The sequence below is a fragment of the Corapipo altera genome, unplaced genomic scaffold (genome assembly GCF_003945725.1).
Source record: "Corapipo altera isolate COAL_440 unplaced genomic scaffold, ASM394572v1 109, whole genome shotgun sequence".
NCBI lineage: Eukaryota > Metazoa > Chordata > Aves > Passeriformes > Pipridae > Corapipo > Corapipo altera.
The window spans coordinates 488,645-507,261 of record NW_020885038.1 but is presented as its reverse complement, the minus strand read 5'-3'; the positions used below and the strand labels follow the sequence as shown (position 1 = coordinate 507,261).

General features: G+C 44.1%; 1 long non-coding RNA gene across 1 annotated transcript in view; it reads right to left on the bottom strand.

Moving 5' to 3' along the window:
- Positions 1 to 9,788: 9,788 nt before the first annotated feature.
- Positions 9,789 to 18,617, bottom strand: part of LOC113959414 — a 12,507-nt gene continuing 3,678 nt past the window's right edge. The window contains exon 3 of the long non-coding RNA XR_003531799.1: positions 9,789 to 9,958. This is a non-coding gene — a long non-coding RNA (uncharacterized LOC113959414). The remainder of the gene's footprint in view (positions 9,959 to 18,617) is intronic.

Genomic DNA, 18,617 nt, shown 5'->3' with positions numbered 1-18,617 from the left:
CAAAATAAAGAGGAACTATGAATAAATATTTTTAAGCAGTGATGAGTGGATTAGATAGTTTGCAATCTTTAAGGCAAATGTATAATTTCAGAAGAAAGATCAGAGGTCATTCACTGGGAAATGTCTGAAGAAAAGATCTACCAGCTTTGGGTGTATTCTGTGTTTTTCCACCCAATTTCATGGCCATTGCCCAAGTACCTTGGTGCCTGTCTCTCTGGGTACTGAATGAATGATCTGGGAAACAGATCCATCTGCCAAATCTCTGCTTTGTCCTGTCACTTCAGGGAGGGCAGGCGAGTTGAACCTGGTACCTCCTCATACCTCAAGTCCTTGTGAGCAAGGGTGCCAAAAGAAATGACTGAAAACACAAAAGGAAAGGAAAGGAGAAATATTGGTGAGGACTGACAGGACAGAAAGTGTTTAGGACACTCCTGGGAGACTTGAGAGAGGATGAGCACACTGGGCACTGCATGACAGGCTATTTTACAAGCGGGTAGCTCTTTGAGACACAGATTGAGTGTGACCTTCATGCAAACAACTGTGAGGCAGTGAGATCCTGGTCCTTCTCACAATGCCAGCTCGAGTCCTGAAGGGACATATCCTGTGCAGAAACAGTGTGGGGAGTCTTGGGTGGGCTGGAAAACACTGTCAATCAGTTACTGTCAGGTCACTAAAGGACTGATTTGGGAAGAAATACTTTTCTCTGAACAAGGTGGTAATTAGAGCTACTGCTGAGCAGTAAATGGTTTCTTACACTGCTCCAAACCACCTTTCCTTTTTTCACTTCCCTGTTGCTTTTTGGTTTCTCCTGCCTCCTAGTCCCTACTGCACACCTCTCTTTATTCCTGTCTCTCCTATTCCATCCCATCAGAATTATTAAAATGGTCATGAGAATGGATGAATTCCTTTATGAGTTGAAAAGAATGGCTTGAATGATGATGGTTCACACTTGATGAGCGATTGAAAAGATAATCTAGTGAGCTGAAGCTGATACAAGATGGATTTATTTGTATAACTCGAGTGAGGAGAAAAAAAAAACAATGAGGAAAAAAATCTCTTTAGGCTGAAGGAAAATATGAGGAGTAAATTGAATAAATGTAGAGTCCCTTTGCTAAATCATTTTTGAGAATTAGAAGTACATTTCTGATCCTGAAACACCTATATGTTAGATCCGGCTTTTGAGAATTTTTAAACTAAACAAATAAATTTTATTGAAATTGAGACCTGGAAAGATGCCATCAAATTCTGATGAAATTCTGGTCACTGCAGCGGTGAGCACCATATCATGAATTTTTCTTCATCCCTGTATTGTTCTTCATTGTAACTGGTTATAATTTGGGACCTGATGAGATTACAGAATTGACTGTAAGGTTATGATTGTTACAGACAGACTAGGAAAGTGTCTAGTTCTGTGTTCTTATGCTTCTGTTTTCCACGTGACAGCACTCTTGCTTTTAATGTAAGCTCAACCTTCTTTTTGGTCCCAGCTGGACTGTCAGGAGAACGATGTTCTTCTGCTAAAGGCATTTTTGCTGTGTCATGGATAACAAATGAAAGACAGGGGTATTTATCCAGTCTCTATCTGGACAGACATGGAGAGCACAAACTATTTTTAGGTGGATATGCCAGAATACCCACTCATGAATAGTTATCTGTAAATCACAAAAATAATTTAACAAAAACCTTCATGACATGCCAAACATTTCTCACCTTTAGGGAGTGAATTGCTGGAGGGAGAACCTTGTGCCTTGTAAATACTGAATTTATAACAAGGGGTGGAAATATTGCACTGACTTATGACTTTACATCTGTTCTAAAATGACTCATGTGATGACCTCTTCCAGAATTACTGTGGCATGTAATTACCTTTTTTTTTTAATTTGTTTCTCTTTGTTTATGTCATTAGCAGATTAGTACTCTATGTGCTCTCCAGCACCCATCTGCCTTCTCTTCTGGGTGAGGTGCTTGCTGGCAGTTATACAATACCATGCTAGGAAAGGGTTCATTCATGCCACATTGTACTACTGACACTAGAAGGGGAATCACATTCTTCCTGCACATGCCAAACACTTTGTTGGCCTTCATCAGAAGAGCCCTGGATGCCCTGCATAAAGCAAAATCCAAACTTCCTTGTTATGCATATAATCCACTGTTTAGTAGATGCCATGCCATAGGCTCTTCCCAAACAATCCAAGCAGCCATTGCATGTATGGATTGTCTCCTGGGCATGTTAACAAGCCTTTTGCCAGGACTGCTTCTGTCGGGACTGCCACATGGACATCTCAGCTGAGGACATGGGGGACCTGCCGCTCTGGCAGGACTGAACTGCTGGAAGCCCAGCACCTTCCCCTGAGCTAAATGCAGTCAGCATCCTCAGCCCTGTTTCCCCAAGCTTTGGGAGACTCACAACTGTTCTGTCATGGCAGGGGACCAGAGATTTCCTCTGGGAGGGAAAAAGTGTCAGATTGACATGGGGCCAGTGATGCTTTCCTAGTCTGGAGAGGGTGTGTTACCTCAGCTGCACTGCACCACAGCACCTCCAAGACTCCTCTCTGGCCCAGTTTTCTCTTCCTTCTCTCCCTGTCCCTCAGGAGACATCCTGTTCTGACCCAGGGCTGACTGAGCCATGATGTGTGGTGGGGAGGTTCCAGGCTTTCCCACTCCTCCCTGTTCTGTGAGTCTGGGATGACAGCAGAAGGTTTAGTTGTGCTGCAGTGGAGGGAGGGCAGGACATGTTTAAGCTCAGAGCATATTGCTGTGTGGAATCTTCTGTGGTGAAATTCAGGAAACTCCCTGCAAACTTTGCTCTGTTAGTGCCTGCTGCAATCTTTGATACTGCGATGGGGGCAGGGGCAGGTGGGGTAACACAGAGAGGCTGCTGCAGACATTTCTCAGGGGTACCTGTGATGTGCCTAACACAATGATCCTCGTTCTCTAAGGAACTCTCATGCCACATAGGATACCTCTCTCCAGGTGAATTTTATGGAAACCAGAGAAGGGGGACATTTCTACCACCTCACTCCTGCTATCAAAGCAGAAAAGGAGTCCTCCCACCTCCATGGAAAACCAGCAGTGGAGAAATCTCTTTTCTGGGAAGTTTCAACAGCCTAGGAAGGTTTTCACCCCTTGACACAAAGGAACCTATTTTCTTAGCCCGCCCCTCCTCCCCCCTAGAAAAAATAAAATTGTGAGTATTTGCATGAATGTACTTGCCAATAAAGAAAGGGATGACTGGGAAGATGAAACAGGGTGGAATAATGAAATTTGTGTTTAGAAACTTTCATGACTTTCTAAGGAAAAAGGCACTATTCTGTGCATTCATGCAGAGGTTTCTTCCCAAGAAGAGTCCAGACTCTGCACAGCCACTGCAGAATCAACACAAAAACGAAATATTAGAGTAACAAAAATAGTATGTGGGCAAATGTAGATGTACTTTCATTTCTATGAATTTCTATTTAAATTTCCTAAATGCAGAAAGAAATAGTTATTTTAGTGTAATTTATGATGTCTTGAATTGTATAAATCCTTGTGTTCTTATTATAGGAAAAGATCGTATACTCTGTGCAGCTGACAGAGTCAAATGCCACTCTCACTCCCTGGAGAGTTCTAATCTCTAATCTAATTTTAAGATGTCAGTGAAAAACAATCTTCTTGTTTCTGAAACCCAACTCCAAGGAGCAGTGATACTAATATACATAAAAATAACTGGTCTGCGATCCTTAGGGATGTATTGCTGACAGAATTGTTCAGGCAAGAGCAGTGCAGATGTCCATATCATAAATTTGAAGAGGTTACTTGCATGATTCATGTGTGACAAAATAGGAACAATTCTGTCTCATTTCAGCCTGCTACAGAGACAAAAAATCACATGCTCTGGAGAGAACATTCACGGCCCCAGAGAGTGCCTCCACTATGAGAGGAGCCATCCTTTGGAGACCATTTGGTGTCACATATTCCCCCAAACACTGGTAATTAATCTGCACAGCTCCTCACCACAATCAACGGCTAATGATCATTCAAAAATCTACCACAAAAATTTGTGAGAGGAGAACCAGGCTCCTGATCCCACACAAAAGAAAGACATCAGGATTGGGATGTGCCCGCCAGGAGCACCTGGGGTATAGGGCAGAGTTCAGGGAAAGCCTCAGCACATCTTCCTGCCTCGTTCCTGTACTTTGTCAGCCTCAGACACCACCAAGGCCCACAGCCACTGCCAGGGGACACTGCGCTGGGCTGGCCTTTGGGTCAACACAGAGCAGCTGCCATGTCCTGACATGTCTGTCACAAAAAGCCAAAGGGCAGCAGCAAGGCATGGAGGTCCCCCTTGCAAAAAGGACTTGGAGAGCCTGGAGCCCGCGGGCTGCTGCTCTAGAGCCAGGACACCCCTTTGTTTGCACTGGTAGCAGCCGAGCACAGGCAGTGCCACTCCAGCCACTGCTTGTGGCTCTGGACAGAGCACACACCTGGTAGGCAAAGTATTTTGTGCATTCATGGAGTGGATGGAAAGCTACTGGAGCCAGGGCTATCTGAGGCCTCTCCTTGTCTGGGCAAAGCAGCGCAGGCTGGGCTCGGTGATACTGGTTCCAGGTAATGCTGGCGCCAGGTAATGCTGGCGCCAGCTGAGAGTTGCTTCAGACTGACATTGGTTTTGAATTTGTCAAGTGATTCATGTGAAGTGCCTGAGACAGAGCCTGGGGAGGCAACACTACATTGGATGGATTTGCAGGGATCTGTTCCACCTAAAAGCAAGCATGTGGCTCACCAGTGCCCCTTGGGTGCTGGCCAAGACCCAAAAGCCATAAGTTGAACTCTTCCAGGCTCCGCACTCAAGGGAGCTTCTTTGTTCCCCCGAGGTCTCAAAATTCTATCTTTACTCTGTACCCCTTGAGTCAGTAATTTCTGAGTGTGTAGTGCTGGGACAGCACAGAATATTTCAGCAGAGGTGCCACCGGGTCTTTATACAGAGCCATCCGTGCTCCCCTAACAGTTTCCGAAGTACCTCAACTGGGGCACTTGACATCATTGTGCCTATTTGGGAAACCCACTGAACACGTGATTTTTGCTAATGCTCTCACTTCTTATTTTCAGTCACCCTTTGCTGTTGTGCTCTCATCTTACCTCTGAGCTAATGGGGGAGTGTTTTATTTACTGCAGTGTTACACAGCCCATGTGGATCAAATATTAAGTTACCGTCTCGGTTGTTAAGGCAACAACAAACTCAATCCAAATTTTCTTGTTATAGTGCAGATTGTCCAACAATCACAGATCTCTTGGTACATCTGTGACTGGCTTTAGATGCAAGGGATTTAATGAGTGGCAGAGGCTTCTCCCACAAGGTTCGTAGCTATTCCACCTTTCCCAAAAGAGTTATTGCAAGAACTCTGCCAATTTAAAAAGTGTCGTCATACCTTTTGTTGCTGTTTCATCCTGGGATTTCCTATTAGTTTCCTTAATTAGCACTTTTTGCTGGCTTTCAGTGACACTGATTGAATACTGATGCCCATGATGTGTTTTAAGGCTGAAGGACTGACAAGTTGACCTGCCAGTCCAGTAAAAGTACACGTATTGTCTATTCTCCCTCTACATTACTGTTTTCATCCTCCTATATTGCAGACCAGGAAAGATATCTTGACCTGAAATTTTCTCATCAGGGCAGGACTACATCTATAACAAGCCTCCAGCACCTATAGTCCAGATAACCACAGTGTAACAGAGCCAGCAGTGGGCAGCAATAGGGTTGCTCACACCAGCGTCCCTGGCAGGAACACACACATACTGGGGGGTTCCTCAGGGACCCCTTTACCTACCAGCAGCCAGTTTGCAAACTCTGCCTGCTTTTCTGCAGCGTGACTTCTCTCACTCAGGAGAGCAGTGGCTGGTTAAGGCCAGGACACTAATTAGGGAAGCACTGTGCCTGTGGGTGTGCAGGGAGAGCAAGTTCATCAGATGGGGAAAAAGATATTTCTTCTTGGTTCCTTTTCCCCGCCAACCCCAAAAGATAAGTTTGTGGGTTGTAGCTCTGACTTGCTGTGTACATGCCCTACTGATGACATCATCAAAAACTTTGCCTCTTTGTGTGTGATATTCTTTTGCTTAAGGTAACAAGCAGCCAGCAGCTGACAGGAAAGGCTCCAACAGGTAGCCCTGTGTCCTCATTTTTACACTAAAATGCCTCTATTCCTTAGCTGCTTAACATCCTTTGGATGATGGAGGTTCATGATTTACCTGTGCTGAGACGATCTTCCCTAAACACTCACAGCATCTCCTCTCCCAATACCTCAGAGGGATATGGGAGCTCAGCTGAGATATTTCTTGTCTGTGACATATCTGCTTTGATCCCGTATCTGTTTATTTTATTGCTACAGATAGGAAATAGTGGAAGATGTAAAGACAGGTTGTCGCTCTCTAGTTGTTAGAGCTTGAATTTCCAGCTGAGAAAAGCTTCAGGCTTGCTTACCACCATGAATCACATCTACCTTGTCCAGCTGAGACTACAGTACCTCAAGAACAGTGCTAGGCATGGCTGTCATCATCTGGTTCTAGCTTGTATTAAATAGATGGCATGTTTAACACCAGGACTCTGTGTTCACTGAGGTACAGGATTGTTTGCACAGCTATTAGCAGAAGAAATCTGAATGCAAGGGCAACAAAAAGCAAATGTGATGGAACTGGGAATTATATGTCCCTGGATGTGCACGAAAGACCCACATGCACCTGTGAGGGCTGGAGGACAGACTGAACGCATTTTGAATCACCAAAACTGGTCTTGGGAAGGAGAATAACTCAGTTAACTGCAATAAGCTTTACCTGACAACTGACAACTTCTTTGGAAGTTGCAATTAATGGTTTACTGTTTCATTAATGAGTGCATAAGTGGGGTGCAGGAGTAAATGTTATTCCTAAGATTTTAGTCTAGTTGTTATATAATCTTCAGAGAATGTAGGCGTAGTCCCATGAGGTTAGGATGTGTGTGATGTATTTGCTCTGCAGAAAGCTTTTGCTTAGAAATAAAAGCCCATTTAAGTAAGAAAACATACAGAAGGTCCATGGAGAAAAGACATTTTAACAGATAGAGACAGTCTGAGTTTTGAGGCCAGACCATCATGTCCCCGAATTACTTTTTTATTTTTGTGCCACTAAGTCAGGTGCCAGCAGAAGTCCCTACCATCTGGGATTGCACTGCACTCCAGGGATCCTTTCTGTACCACTGCAGCATTCTTATAATTCTCAGGTGAAAGGGGATGGGAACCTGTCATCGGTTCCAACTTTCAACGCCAAAGGACACACCCAAAGGTTTTAACTTGCTGCTGCATCCTCACACACAGGCAGCACAGGCCAATAAGCTCAGCCTTGTCTCGCAGTGCAACTGGAACAGATCAGCACCAAGCTGCCATTCTGTGTTCCTGTTAATTTGTAAGGTGGTGTCTTGCTCTGAATCCAGGAGTGTCTGCCTGCTGTGTTTAGTAGGTTTGAGATTTTGATGCTTTTTTTTTTTTCCCCAGAGTGAGAAGAAATCTGGTACCAGGACCTTCCTGTAACCAAGAAGGGAATGGTTTAAATTGCTCTGCTGAACTGGAATGAAGTTAATATGCAGACACTACATCTCTGGAGCTCATCTATAGACAAAGGGCAAGAGGCTGGGTTCACACAGGCTGAAGAGATATTTATTGTAATTTATTGTGATTTGACAAAAGAAACATTGTCAGAAAGAGGTGCAATAGGAAACTTAGGTGAAAGAAACAGATAGACCACAAAGTCCCCAGACAGGTGAGAAAGCTTCATCTCACCTGTTTCATTGAGTAAAGTTAATTCTTGTCATTAGTTTAAACAAGGAACAGCCACCAATTTCATACAATTTAGGAACTACTGACAACATGATCCTCGGGCATCAAGTTGGACTACAGTTCAACTATCAGTTCAGCTGGTGGGACAGACTGTGGTACCTGCTGAGCCTCAAAAAGGTGTGTTTACACAGGAGGCTTGGATATTCCACTGCAGCATCACCTTAAAGAAAGAAATGAGACATCTCTTAGTGCCATGGCCTAGTAACTGCAGCGGTAGCGGATCAAGGGTTGGACTTGATGATCTTGGAGGTCCCTTCCAACCCAGCTGATTCTATTATTCTATTAGCATCTCTTCTCTGCACCAAAAGTTATGGACTGGTTTTAGCTGTGATAGAGTTAAATTTCTTCATAGTAGTTTGCATGGGGCTGTGTTTTGGATTTGTGATTAAAACAGTGTTGGTGATAGCAGGCATGATTGCATTATTGCTGAACTGTGCTTACACGGTGCCAAGGCTTTGCTGCTTCTCACATTGCCCCACCAGTAGATTGGCTGGAGGGGGCACAAGAAACTGGGAGAGGACACAGCTGGGACAGATAACCGCAGCTGACCAAAGGAGTATTTCATACCATATAATGTATGTAATATAATGTTCATCAATTAAGTCTGAGGGAAGAAGATTGGGGGACATTTGGAATTATGGTATTTGTCTTCCCAAGTCACCATTACTTGTGATGGAGCTGCTTTCTTGGAAATACCTAAAACTTGTACCTGCCAACAGGAAGTTGTGAATGAATCCAGTCACTCTAGCAAAGAAGAGACCATGGAGTTACAGACTCACCTCTAACTCCATGCTGCTTTCCACTCTTTATGGGCAGACACATTCTGACCAAAGGAGCAGAGGGCTTGAGGGAAGTGTAGATAGGAAATGATGGAACATGTAAGGGTAGGTTGTTGTCCTCTACTTGTTGGGAGCTTGTAGCCCAGGTAACGTGCTCTAGGTCACGTGCCACTTTGGTAGCACTTCATTGGACCCGCTCCAGTTTCTCCACATCCGAGTTGAACTGCAGAGCCCAAAATGCAGTACTGTATTCCAGGTGTGACTGCAGCAGCCCAAAGTACAGGAGGATAACTTCTTTCAGTCTCTTAGACACAATGTTCCTAATGCAGCCCACTCTGGGATTTGCTTTTCTCAGGATGAGAAAGCACTGCTGGTTTAGAGTCAAACTGCCTCTCACAAAACCCCCACATCCTCCCTAGCAGGGCTGCTGCTGGGACACTTCCCTGTCCACACAGTGTGATTCTGCCCCAGCTGGAAAACTGCACTACTTAATGAGCTTCAAGAGGTTTCTATTGGTCTCATCCTCAGGTTTATCAAGGTCCCCCTGGATTGAATCTTGGCCATATTCAGCCACTCCCCCGGATTAGTGTTACCTGCAAATTTGCCAAAGACACAGTCTGTGACTCACTCACGGTATTGATGAAGATTTTGAAAGATAAATGCCTTGTTATGAACCTCAGGGGTACTGTTCTCATTAACAACTGCCAGCCAGATACTAATTAGCTGCTGATTTCTACTCCTGGAACAGCTCAGACAATTTTCAAAGGTCATGACCACCCATTTGTCCACCCCATCCTCAGCTTCCAAATGAGATAAGATATATTATGAAAACACAGTTTTACAAAGCCTGAAGATGTTTAGCAGTGTGATTCAAAATGTGTGTTATTTCCACCACTATCTCCTCATCCACGCACAAAGGGAAGCCTTCCAGTTCATGAGATGAATAGCACCAAGAAAAAACATGGATGGGGGCTGCAGGACGAGGTGTCCTAATGGGATACAGATCAGTATCCCATTACAGTCTTGAGATGCCTCCACTTTCCCACTCAACCTGTGCTGCCTTGCTGGCATGTGATTATTACTCCCGAATTCACAGTCACAGAACATGGGGGAGGGGAAGCCATTGCTAAGGGGTGGCAGGGTGTGAGGCAGCTGCCTCTCCATCTGAAGAAGGATTTATTTTCAGCCCAACAAAATCCTTCCTCTTCCATGGGAATGTCAGCACCACAGAGCCTTGCCCAAACCTTGTTGCTCTGCCTGTAGCCAGTCTATCCTTGTTCTGCCTCTTCTCTTCTGACTGCTCTGCTTTGCATTCACCTCTAGTGGAGTCCAGACCTGAAGAGATGGAAACATTGGCAGAAAGTTAACAGAGGCACAATCACTTTTAATTTCCTTTTTCCATCGAGGTATTGTTGCTTCTCCCAGCAGGTCCTTCCTTTCCCAGGGACAAATTTCACTGTTGCTTCTCCAAACCTTTCCAGAGGAACAGTACAGCTACACTAGCAAATTAAATGTGTCCAGGAACTTAGGTCAACTGGCACAGGACTGTTTATACTTATAGAAGTAAACTATTTCTGTATCCAGAATGGTGAGGCTGGATGCAGGGTCTATTGGGAATGGTCCCAGAAAATACCAGCTGTCCAGTTATGCCTTCAAATCTATTTAGGAGAAGTGTAGCTGGCACAGGTTAAAAGCTTGACAAGAAATCAGCTAATGGTTTGTCAGAATAAATGATTGGCCTCCTCTGTGTGCAGCCATCCTCTGGCACAGTGCAGTGGACTGCAAAGACATTACAAACAGGACTTTTCTCCAGTGTAATTTACTAATATCTGTTAAATTAGAGGAGACAACCAACAGAACTGAGGACTTTGGATTCTTTGCAAGAAGCTTATAGGCCAGTATGCCAGTAGATATAAATTAGTCGTCAGTGGGAGAAAGGTCAGCTTTGTGAAAGAAGATAAAGCTGCCACAAAGGATGAATCGCTCAGATTATTCAGGGTATGTTCTTGTGAGTGGACAAGTGACTGAACATGAGTCTGGGCAATTTTTGCTTCTTACAGAAGAAGAACACTCAAGAATAGGCTGGTTACAAATTTTCTTTGATTTCACCATGCCAAGTGGCAGGACAAGGGATAAAGGTTTTAAACAGAGAGAAGAGATTTAGATTAAATATCAGAAAGAAATTCTCCCCTGTGAGGGTGGGGAGGCCCTGGCACAGGTTGCCCAGAGAACCTGTGGCTGCCCCATCCCTGGAAGTGTCCAAGGCCAGGTTGGATGGGCTTGGAGCAACCTAGGATAGTGGAAGGTGTCCCTGTCCAAGGCTCTTTCAGACCCCTCCCAACCCAAACCATTCTATAATTGATTCTTTGATTAAGCTGCTGGAAATTAAAGAAATGCTATCTATAGTGATACTTTCAATGGCACAAAAGCCCTGGATATCCAATGATTTTCCATTATGTTCTTCTGATGCTTATTTCCATCTTGGACCTTTATAAATATAATCCAAATTACTTTTCCCTGCCCACTTTGCCTTGAAACTTGAATGTATTGTTTAGTTTATTTAGTCTATTTTATTTGATATTGTTCATTGAACTTACTTCTGGAAATCTTCATCCTGTGAACAAAGAGCAGAGATGGAAAAAAAAAAAGCCTCACTGGTATTTTGTCAAAGATTACCTAAGAATTTTCAGGTTATTTTTTCCATATGCTTTAGTTCGACTTTTTCTGCTAAATTACTCTTCAATATTTCTTACTTGTGTTTCTATTGCCTTTGTGAGTTCTCTCAGTTCAAAGCACTAATGATAGTATATGTCCATGCAAAGCTTTTCCTAATATATAAATCTTCTCCTGGAAGATTTATGCAACCCTGTGCTAATGTCATCTGCCAAACTTCTGATATGCATCTAAGCCATTCATGAAATCATGCTGGTTTGGAATGATTTAACCAATGCACTTGCAAGCACGATATGTAAATCACTTACATTTTTCATCTAAATTTTCTTTCTTTATACTTTATGTTTTGTTTAGTGAAAATGTCAAAAGCTGATAACGTTTTCAATGGTGTAAAGCTCTTTCTTTTAATGAACAAAGTGTTTTACAGCTGAGTACTAAAATATCAGCTGAAGAATAATCCCTTTTTGTGTGTTCATACTTAGAGGAAGGTAGGAGACAACTGGCAAATTAAAAAATAAAAATTTTAACATGTTTTCTTTTATTTTTACAGTGTCTCAAATTTAATGTCAGCAAAGAAGTTCCTCTAGAACACGAAATATACTGTGAGATGTCACTAGGAGTAGTCAGCTGGGATTTGTGAGACCAAGAAGACCAGATTTGCAAGGACTGATGACAGTCCACCAAAACAACTAAGACTTTCAAATGTCTTTTCTATTGAAAGTTTTCCTAGTAGCTTGGGTTGCAATTATGTGACAATAAAAAACACAGTAATGCCTTTTTCCTTTATCATGCTCACAGTGGAAGGATATTTATGCTGCTGCACATGCCTTTTGTCTTCCTGGTCTGTTGGACCTTATAGATGATGATGAGTTTAACATCTGTCAACCACACAAGGTTGAATAAGATAAATCTGGACCAGTGAATTCAGCTTTGCATTCCAGCTCTTTTATTATGTTGTTTCTTTGTTCTGACATTGAAGCCATCATTATTTAAATCTCATTCCATAAGAAAGTACTTGTAGCTATAGGGATTTGGAGTTTAACCAGTCCTTGTGTTTATCAGATACATGTCACCCTGCAAGTGGTGGCAAAGAGCAGTGGACATTAATATCAGAGAAAACACATAAAAAGGGATTAATTTCTCCAGCCATTGCCTGTTGAGTTTCCACTAAGTCCTGGCAGCAGTGGGAATCTGTGACTTATCTTCTCAGCTGTTGATGTAACTTGAAAAGAGCCTTGAAAGGTTCTCTTGAAGGTCACATTGAGAAGACAGGTCAGTGCTGCACTAGACCATGTGGCTTCTGGAAAAGGCAACAGACAGGCAACAAACAGTTTGTTTTATGACAAACCTTCATATTTGAGATTAGCTCAGTACATAGGCATTTTCCTCAACTTCCTTGGCAGAGCACAGATAATTACGTTCTCTCTGTACATTGAAAATTACCTGACTTTGACATTGTGCCTGAGAGCGTATACACATCATCAAGTTGAAATTGTCATTACTTCCTCCAAATCCATTTCAGTCAATGTGTAGAAACTGTGTGAGGCTCCATAAGCTAACCAAAACTTTTTCATAACTTTGAATTTTTTTTGCATTGTTTTTGGACAACATAAGACAATCACAGCAGGGAAAGCTGCCTATAGTTTGAATTTGAGAACACAATTCAGTAAAATATAATCAATGTATTCTGAGTATTCGAAAAGACAGAAAACCACTGTAACTTTATTTGTAACAATAGAAGGTGTCACCAGAGTTTAGAACTGTGAAATATATCAGGAAATAGCATGTTGCTCATGTACAGAAAAGTTGTAAAGCAATGTGAGAATTAAGACCTGAATATCCATATATACTTACCTATGGATATAGTAGGACTGTTGCGTTCTGCACTTAAGGATGTAATATTTTCCCTATTTTGTCAGAATTTTATGAATATTGTTTCAATTATCTTCCCTGATATTCATAATATACTACACAGAAATGTACACAATACTGTAATTTTTCCTTAAGTAAAATTGGGAATTGGACATATCTTTCATGTACCTTTACTGCAATAACTTCACAAACTCCATATGTATATATTCTGCTATATAGTTGTGGAAAGCACACAGGGTACACTGGCCAAACCCAGGAACACTGGCCAAACCCATTTAACCTTCAGCTAAATAAAGCTGGAATGATCTGCAGCTGGAGGAAATGCCATCTGAGTACTGAGAGGGCATTAAGGAGCAAGGAAGAAATTCTTTCCCACAGCCTGGCTCACATGTGAGAAGCTACCTTGGGTTTGTGACCAATTCCACAGAAGGTTCTTGTTTTCTAATCTCTTTTGTGAACAGATACGATGATCATCCTGAAAGCACTGCTGAGTGACCATCAACCCCTAGAGAACCCTCAACTCACAGAGCACTTTCTGTTCAAACCAGATCTTCCCTCATCCTGTCCAGAGCTGCCTGGTCATGTGCTGCACTCCTGTGACAAGGATGGGTCACAGCACCACAGCAAAAACCCAGAAGTGCTCTCTGAGTACACTGGCTTTGTCATTGACCACTGGGAAGGCAAAGATTTTCAGTCCCCAAAGTCACACTCAGAGGCTCTCAATATAGTCCTTGGTGATCCAGGCACATCCCGAGGGCTCTTTGTCGCAACTTGACAGCACTGCACAGGACAGACTTACTACGTGCCACTGAGAGCAGGACCTAACAGAAAGGCAACAGCAGCTACTCAGAGAAGAACTCAGGGATACTGGTGGATGGAAAATTGGACATGAACAAACAAGGTGTGTTTGCAGCCCAGAAAGCCAACAATATCCATCAAAAGAAGCATGATCAGCAGGTGATGGGAGGTGATTCTTCCCATCTGTGAGATGCCACCTACAATGTTGCATTGTTGCATCCAGCTCTGGAGGCCCCAGCACAAGAAGGACCCGGACCAGTTAGAGTGATTACAGAGGAGGGCCAAGAGCAGGAACATCCCTCCTATGAAGAAAGGCTGACATACTTCATAGAATCATACAATCATTAGGGCTGGGAAATGCTTCCAAGATCACAGAGTACAACCTTTGACCAGACACCACCATGCTCCTAAGTCATAGTTCTAAGTGCCACATCTGGTCATTGGGATTGTTCAGCCTGGCGATGACAGAGGTTCCAAAGATACTTTCTTTGAGGCCTTTCAATACTTAAAGCAGGCTTATAAGAAACCAATGGGTTTAACCTGAAAAACTGTAAATTTCAAATAGATATCATCATCATCATGGCTAGGCTTCACAAACGAAGATTTGGGAAGGGCTCTACTCACATTCGTTACAAACGCGTTGGTGGCTAAAAAGGCCAATATGAGATAGACAGGTCCGGTTGCAAAAGGCACAGCAGAAGGACTCCTTAGGTGGAGACATAAGGAAGAAGTATTTCAGGATGAGTGTGGTGAGACACTGGAATGGGTTTCCCAGAGAAGTTACAGGTGCTCCACCACTGGAAGTGTTCAAGGCCTGGGTTCGATGAGACTTTGAGCAACCCAATTTAGTGAAAGATGTCCTTGCCCAGAGCAGGGGTGTTGGACCAGACAGTCTTTGAAGGCCCCTTCCAATGCAAGGCATTCTGTCATTCCACATAATTCTCAACCTGTTGCTGACAGAGGATAATGCCTTTCCAGGGCCAGCAAGAGGTACCCAGAGCATGAAGAGGGATTGTATGTCAGCAGGAGAGCATCTGAAGAGCAGCACAAGGGAATTCTAGCCACTCTAGTTGGCTTCATCAGGGGCCCATCTGTGCAAATTCATCCAGCACAGGCAAAAAACAAGAAGAGTTAGAGATGTGCACCTGCAGGGCTCTGATCTTATAGGCATCATGGAAACATGGTGGGATGGCTCCTATTGGAAAGGTACAGACCCTTTAAGAAGGACAGGGCAGGGGGGATGAGTAGGGAGGGTGCCCTTCATGTCAGTGACTAACCAGATGCATAGAGCTCTGTCTGAGAATTGGATGACGAACTGACTGAGGGCTTAAAGGAAGGGCAGGGATAGGTGACATCATAGTGGGGGTCTGCTACAGACCACCCAGCCACGAAGACTGAGTGTATGAGACACTCTATAGACAGAGAGTAAAGGCCTAATATTCACATAAGCCTTGGTCCTCATGGGGGACTTCAAACACCCTGATATCTATTAGAAGGACAACACAGCAGGGCATAAGCTATCCAGGATGTTCCCGGAATGCATGGACAATAACTTCCTTCTTCAGGTGATACTGGAGCCAATAAAGAAAGGTGTTGTGCTGGACCTTGTTCTCACCAACAAGGAGAGGCTGGTGGGGAATGTGAAGCTGCAGGTCAGCTTTGACTGCAGTGACCATGAAATGGTAGAGTTAGAGATTCTCGGGGCAGCAAGGAGGGTGCACAGCAAGCTCACTACCCTGGACTTCAGGAGAGCAGATTTTGGACTCTTCAGGGATAACTCAGGAGTGATGCATCCCAACAAAGAGGAAGTCAGTCAAAAATGCTGGGAGGTGTGCATGGATGAACAAGGAGCTCCCGGACAAACTAAAACACAAAACGGAAGCCTACAGAGTGTGAAAGCAGGAACTGGGAGCTTTGAGAGGAATATAGAGAAATTGTCCAAGCAGCCATGGATTAGGTGAGGAAAGCTTAAGCCACGATAGGATTAAACTTGGCCAGGGAGAGCAAGGGCACAGAGAAAAGTTGGGAATGTTAGTGATAAAAGGAAGATAGGAAAATGTGGTCCGTCTCTGGAAGAGATCGAGTGACCTCATTACCTGGGATATAGAGAAAGCTGAGGTATGTTTTGCCTCTGTGTTAACCAACAAGTGCTCCAGCCACACCATCTGAGTTGCAGAACACAAAGTGAGGAACTGGGAGAATGAAGAACCACCTTGTAGGAGAACATCTGGTTTGAGACCATTTAAGGAACTTAAAGATGCACAAGTCCATAGGACCTGATGAGATCCATCCACAGGTCCCAATGGAACTGGCAGAAGAAATGGCTAAACCACTACCCATTATATCTAAGTCATGGCTGCCCACTGACTATAAAAGGAGAAACATAACCCCCATTTTTAAAAAGGGAATTAAGGACAACCTGGGAAACTACAGTCCAGTCAGTCTCACCCCTGTGTCTGGCAGATCATGAAGCAGTTCATCCTGGAAACTAAGCTAAGGCACATGGAAAATAAGGAAGTGATTGCTAACAGCCAACATGGCTTTGGTAAGGGCAAATCATGCCTGTCAAATTTGGTGGCCTTCTGTGATGGTGTTATAGGTTTGGTTGATGAGGGAACAGAGACTGATGTCATCTGACTGGACTAGTGCACAGCATTTGACATTTTCCCAAATGACATCTTTGTCTCTAAACTGAAGAAACATGGATTTGAAGGATGGACTGCTTGGTGGATAAGGGATGGTCACACAAAGATTTGCTGTCAACAGCTCCGTGTCCAAGTGGAAACCAGAGATGAGTGGCATTCCTCAGGGGTCAGTACTGGGAACAGAGCTGTTCAATAACTCTGTAGGCAACAGGAATAGTGGGATCAAGGGTACCCTCAGCAAGGGTGCCAATGACACCAAACCACATGGTGTGGTTGCTATGCTGGAAGAAAGGGGTGTCACCCAGAGAGAAGAGGTAGGCCCATGTGAACTCTTATGAAGACCAGTATGGCCAAGTCCTGCATGTGGATTGGGGCATTCCCAAGTGCAGGTACAGGCTGGGTGGAGAATGGATTGAGAACAGCCCTGAGGAGAAGGACTTAGAGGTGTTACTGGATGAGAAGCTCAAGATGTCCCAGATGTGTGTGCTGGCAGGGGAGGGAAGGATTCTGACCCTGTGCCCCCTCAGATGAGACCCCGCCTGGAACACTGCATTCAGCTTTGAGGTTCCCAACATAAGAACAATGTGGGCGTGCATGAGTGAGTCCAGAGGAGGCCACAAAGATGCTCCAACATCTGGAACCCCTTTGCTATGAAGACATGCTGAGAGAGCTGGGGGCGTCCAGCCCGGAGAAGAGAAGCCTCCAGAGAGAACAGAACCCCTTCCAGTGCCTAAAGGAGCTCCAAGAGAACTGGAGAGGGACTTTGGACAAGGGTCTGGAGTGACAGGACAAGGGGGCATGGCTTCAAAGTGACAGAAGGCACGGCTATATGGGATATTGGGAAGAAATTCCTCCCTGTGAGGGTGGTCAGGCACTGGCACAGATTTCCTAGAGAAACTGTGGCTGCCCCATCCCTGGAAGTGTCCAAGACCGGTTTGGACAGGGCTTGGAGCAACATTGTATAGGAGGTGTCCCTGCCAGTCTCATGGAAGAGAAGGGAAGTTGGAATTGGAATGGTCTTTAGGGTCTCTCCCAATCCAAACCATTCTGTGACTCTTTGATTCTGTATTACACCTTTTCTGGGAATGGGAGTCCAGAGCTCCCTCCCCAACCTGATGGGAGAAAACCCTCTGCTCTCACACCCTGGGAGAGGTCGTGACCATCCATGGTCATCAAGTGGCCTTCTTAAAGCTATGCTCTGATATGACAAGGTGCTCCTGTCCCCTTCTCAGCCAGGACCAATAACATTCTGCAGTGCTGAACCACATGGAATATGTTCGGAACAGACATGGGTTCTGAGTTGGGGCCCACTACCCAAAATGTGTGTGCTGCAATGTCAGAGCCCTTCTTGGAGCAAATTCCTCATGCACAAGGAAGTGTCTGATGCTCTGTATTGCCTTGTATGTCATGCATCCTTTTTCTAACTTGGGCCCTGTGTCGCTGACCTCTTTCAATAAGCAAAATGCCAGCCTGCAAAATACTGTTTTCTGGGAGTTGTGGGTAGGGAAGGGCTGAAGGGGTCTTTGTTTTTGTCCTGGTTAGGTAGTTTGACAGTGGGAGCACATAGATGGAAGACAGGCTTTCAACTGAGACCGTGGTTTGTATATGTTAACAGAATTGGAGTCAAGCGCCAAGGATAAACTGAAGACTGCAAATCTCTATCTAAGTTGCTCCCTGAGTGTGTGAGCTGAGCTCTGGGATGGTGGAAAAGCTCTTGAATTCTGCAGCAGCAGAAATTCCTGCAGGAAAAAAAAATAAATTTGTTGTTTCTAGATTCTGTAATGTGCTGTAACCATTCCTTGTTGAAAGGGGTATTAACATTCAAATGGCATAGATTTCTACAGGCCCAAATCTTTACCTCAAGGATTTCTTTTACCTATGATGCAGATTAAAGGCATAAGAAACACCTTTCCTGAGCTGTCAATATGGGTACTTTCTGATGAATTAGAACATCATTAAGAAAAGAGGAACGTGTATTGTTCAGCTGCACTGATCTACATAGCAGA